This window comes from Triticum dicoccoides, chromosome 3B, assembly GCF_002162155.2.
Source record: "Triticum dicoccoides isolate Atlit2015 ecotype Zavitan chromosome 3B, WEW_v2.0, whole genome shotgun sequence".
Lineage (NCBI taxonomy): Eukaryota > Viridiplantae > Streptophyta > Magnoliopsida > Poales > Poaceae > Triticum > Triticum dicoccoides.
The window spans coordinates 453,250,969-453,256,270 of NC_041385.1; the positions used below are offsets into that span (position 1 = coordinate 453,250,969).

Sequence of the window (5,302 nt, forward strand, 5' to 3'; positions counted from 1 at the left end):
CGAAAGCGAAAGCGTTAACTTAAGGTGGTTGATGTAGTCAAACGTATTCTCAAATCAACCGATCAAGTACCGAACGTACGGCACCTCCGAGTTCTGCACACGTTCAGCTCGATGACATCCCTCGAACTCTTGATCCAGTAGAGGCATGAATGAGTCGATGAGTTCCATTAGCACGATGGTGTGATGAGGTGTTGGTGAAGTGATCCGCGCAGGGCTTCGCCTAAGCACTACGACAATATGATTGGAGGAGTAAACGGTGGAGAGGGGCACCGCACACGGCTAAGACAATTGATGTGCCTTGGGGTGCCCCCTGCCCCCATATATAAAGGAGGAGGGGAGGAGGCCGGCCACAAGGGGCACGCAAAGGAGGGGGGAGTCCTACTAGGACTCCCAGTCATAGTAGGATTCGCCCTTACTACTAGGGAAAAGGCTACTAGCAGCGCGGGTAAGTTGGCTACTAGTATCGCGCTACAGCTAAAAGTTAGTAGTAGCGTGGGTGCAACCCGCGCTACTAGTAAAATGTTAGTAGTAGCGCGGATGCCACCCACGCTACTACTATTTGAAACCCACGCTACTAATAATAGAATAGTAGTAGCGCATCTATTATACCACACGCTACTAGTATCTTAAATACTAGCAGCGCACATTTCCCCCCACGCTACTACTAACAAATTAAGAATTAAAAAAACTAAAAATTAGATGCAACATTCATGGATGAAGATGAGAGACACCTCGAGTGCAAAATAAATTAAGGTCACAGGACCATCTTGACACTTGCACTATTCATGGATGCAACATTGAACATCTCAACTGCAAGAGATCACGTGATTCCATTTAACAATAAACGCACACAACCGAAGGTGGGTACCTTTCCTAGTGTTCCACCAGCAGCCTAAACATACCACTTCTCTAGATGTATCTACCAAGGCTCGGAGTTCAGATGCTGGTGGACCCCAATCCTTTCTCCCCCCAAATGATGGTATCAAGGTCCTCCACCTCGGCGACCTCCGGCGTCACGATCACCTGGACGATCATCTGTGCGACGCGGTCGTCGGGCTTCACGGTGAAGTCCACCTCCGAGTGGTTGAAGAGCACGACGCCCACAAGGCAGCGGTAGTCCGCGTCGATCACCCCTGTGGCCACGTCGGGAAAGTGAAAACTTGTTAATGCTTGTCAGCGTCCAAATCCAGTAGGGTATTTTCTTACTCTTTAGCACATGCACACGAATCAATAGTATAGCCAGAGGCTGGTCCTTGTTGCACGAGACATGAAGAAGGGCGAGTCCCCTCCTTGTCGCACGAACGAATAAATGGGAGACACTATCGCGAGCCGTGAAGAAGGCTGGGTCCCCTCCTTGTGTAAATAGCTCAGGTGCCTAAAGTTGTAAGGAATCTTAGTACAATGAACTCTTAGTAATGCATAATAACAAGAAAAAGAAAAAATAACCATGAATCCTAAATAAAAAGATCATTCTATGAGTCAGGTTGACAGTTTTGAGACGGCATAAGCATCCTAGATGAAAGAATTACCAGGAGTATATAAATCAGACTAGATAGATAACACTACTGAAGCTTACAAGCAAATACATGGGGCATACAAAGATGAAGAACATGCAGTCCTTCAAGTAAATATGAAGACAAAATGAATGATTTACTTGTTATTCTATTTGACCCCAGTATCTGTCATGCATACAAATACATGTGTGTTTGGCAAAATCTGAAGCTATGCATTATAGTTGCTATCAAAAAGACATTGTAAACCTATCTTGGTTGTAAATTACTGTGATGTAAGATGCCAACAAAAAATCTATCTCCATATTGAAATTTAGATTTTATTGACACTATACCTAGGTCAGACAAAACACTGTAATTCAAGCAAAAAACAGTAGCTTTGCTTAAGAACATGATACTGAGTACTTACAATTTATCTTAAAATTTCAGAATCAAGAAGCTGCAGGAAACAAAGGCGAAGTAAGAATGCAAGGATGAGTCATACCTGCAAGATGAAGAGCATGCATCCCTTCATGTAAGCCAAAAATAGCTCTTGTGAAAAAGAAAACAAAGATTAGGTTGTTGTATCTAAATGGTTTGTAAAATATTGTATTTATAGAATGGGACGTACACATTTACTGAACTTCTTTAGAATGCGGCACAAAACTGATAAGAATACAAAAATATTCAGGTGAACTAGAAGTGACACATTACTGAAAATTACAGTCCAAAACCACTTTAAATTCAGGAAAACAAAAAGAGAAGGAATACACATTACTGGACAAAAATGCACATTAAATTACAGTGCATAATTTCAGTCTACATATTTTCAGTTAAGTAACAATTATTTGGACTGTAGTTTCAGTCTTTTATTAGTCTATCTTACAATGCAATTTTACATTGCAAACACTACCATTACAAAGGGAATTCACTGGAAGTACATAGGGATTTACAGTGTAAGTATGTATATTAGATTGACTGAACTTATTCTTTGCACAAGTGAGAAATCTGAAACCCTTCTTGTACTTGTGCTGCTGCTACTAGTACAACCTAAGCACTAACAACAATTGAGCAAGAAATATAGTGCAGGACGAAACTCTGTGTTGCCGGCCGGCGAGGCTGAGCAGCAGGTGGCGGATGCGAGGGCCGGACGGGGAGAGCAGAGTCACTTAGAGTGAGTGTAGCTGTGTCTTGCTTGACTTGACCGATGAATCACATGTCACTACATACGTACTAGTTTTGCTTGACTTGACCGACCAACGTCTTAAACTATGATTAGCATCCAATGACCCAGCAAAAAGGAGATTAGCCTCTAATGATGATCATACTTATGCTAGTACTTGAAGCAGGAAAAAGTATATGGGAAAGAAACACATTGTATGCCCTACTCTGCTCTACCCTCCCCTCTTGCTGGACCAGATGCATTCATTCATCGACTGGGATCGTTCAATGTGGGTTAGTGAGCACTAAATAAACAATGAGGATTGTAGGTGGGCAGAGGCTGTAGGCAGCCATGGGGGTGTCGTGAACAGAAAAACGATATGGGCATAAACACAAGCAGCTCGCGGGCACGCGGACGGGAGCTCACCTCGTGGATGAGATGAGATGGTACTGCACTTGCTTCTAGTAACAGCAGGTGGAGGAGGGATACGACGATGGTGCGCGCAGCTTCACATCGTCCTTGCCCGCCGCTCTGTTCAGTGCCTCCTCGCCGTACGCTATCCATCCATGGCTTCAGGCCCACACCTAGCAGCTTCTCCATGGCCCGCCCCTTCCTGCAACTGCCTGCACACAACCACGCGAACACACACACGCATCAGACCCGGGGAAGAAGAAGAAGAACCAGAGGAAGAAGAAGATGCTACTTTTGGAGGGGATCCCGTGCTGCTGCACCTCTGCCGGATTCGGGATAGGGTTTCAAGCGGCGTTAGAGGTTGGATGCCATGGCTAGGGATGGAAGGAGGAGGAGTCCTCCTCTGCTGGTGCCTCGTAGTGGAGAAGGAGGGACCTCCTGCCGGCGGCGGACCTCTAGTGGTCACCGCAGCCCGGCCACGATGGCGCACAAAAGGAGGCTCCTCCAAAGCGGCCGGTGAGAAGACGAGCTGGGGGAGGTGGAAGGAGACGCGGGTTGCCGGCGTCCTTGTCGCCATCGTTTGGGGGCAGAGGATGCATCTGCGGTGTGGGCAAGATTGGTTGGGGGAGGGGCGATGGAGGGGGAGGTGCAAGGGACAGGGGAGATAAGGTTGCGGTGCGTTGCCACTAGTTGTAGCGCGGGCCACGGGTGCTTCACTGCTGCTAAAGTGGGGTACATTAGCTGATTCGGTCAATTTATAGTAGTAGCGTGGGAATTGCAGCACGCGCTACTACTAGAAAATAGCAGTGGCGCGGCTTTTATACCCCTCGCTGCTACTATAAGCTGACATGGGGGGATATTTAGTAGTAGCATGGAAACGGTAGACCCGCGCTACTATTATTTTTTAGTAGTAGTGCACTGCTTTTACCCGCGCTACTACTAAATAGTAGTAGCGCGGCTTCCATTCCCACGCTGCAGCTATTGCTCTGTCTATAAGCTTTTTCCTAGTAGTGCCTCCCCCCCCCCCCCTATTTTTTCCTTCTCATGGAGGGGGGGAAGGCGAAGGGAGAGGGAAGAGGAGAAGGAAAGGGAGGCGCGCCTCCTCCCCTAGTCCAATTCGGACTCCCCATGGGACGGAGGCGCGGCCACCCTTGTGGGCTGACTCCCCTCTCCCCTATGGCCCATGTTGGCCCAACAATTACCCAGGGTGTTCTGGTAACCTCCCGGTACAACAAAAAATACCCGAACCTTTCCGAAACCATTCCGGTGTCCGAATACTATCATCCAATATATCAATCTTTACCTCTCGACCATTTCGAGACTCCACGTCATGTCCATGATCTCATTCGGCACTCCAAACAATCTTTGATCACCAAAATGCATAACTCATATAATACATATTGTCATTGAACGTTAAGCGTGCGGACCCTACGGGTTTGAGAACTATGTAGACATGACTGAGACACCTCTCCGGTCAATAACCAATAGCGGAACCTGGATGCTCATATTGGTTCCCATATATTCTTAGAAGATCTTTATCGGTCGAACCACAATGTCAACATATGTTATTTCCCTTTGTCATCGGTATGTTACTTGCCCGAGATTCGGTCGTCGATATCTTCATACCTAGTTCAATCTTGTTACCGGCAAGTACCTTTACTCATTTCGTAGTGCATCTTCCTGTAACTAACTCATTATTCACATTGCTTGCAAGGCTTCATATGATGTGCATTACCGAGAGGGCCTAGAGATACCTCTCCGATACTCGGAGTGACAAATCCTAATCTCGATCTGTGCCAACCCAACAAACACCTTCGGAGATACCTGTAGAGCATATTTATAATCACTCAGTTACGTTGTGATGTTTGATAGCACACAAGGCATTCCTCCAATGTTCGGGAGTTGCATAATCTCATAGTCGGAGGAATATATATTTGACACGAAGATAGCAGTAGCAATAAAACTAAACGATCATTATGCTAAGCTAACGCATGGGTCTTGTCCATCACATCATTCCACTAATGATGTGATCCCATTTATCAAATGACAACTCATGTCCATGGCTAGGAAACTTAACCATCTTTGATCAACGAGCTAGTCTAGTAGAGGCATACTAGGGATACATAGTTTTGTCTATGTATTCACACATGTATCAAGTTTCCGGTTAATACAATTCTAGCATGAATAATAAACATTTATCATGAATAAGGAAATATAAAATGACAACTTTATTATTGCC

The 5,302-nt window shown here is 45.7% G+C and overlaps 1 long non-coding RNA gene across 1 annotated transcript; it reads right to left on the reverse strand.

Moving 5' to 3' along the window:
• Positions 1 to 827: 827 nt before the first annotated feature.
• LOC119281381 lies at positions 828 to 3,698 on the reverse strand. The gene is made up of 4 exons (XR_005138395.1): positions 3,356 to 3,698; positions 3,079 to 3,275; positions 1,996 to 2,042; positions 828 to 1,375 (listed from the first exon to the last, which is right to left on the reverse strand). It is a non-coding gene; the product is annotated as an uncharacterized LOC119281381 (long non-coding RNA).
• Positions 3,699 to 5,302: the final 1,604 nt, after the last annotated feature.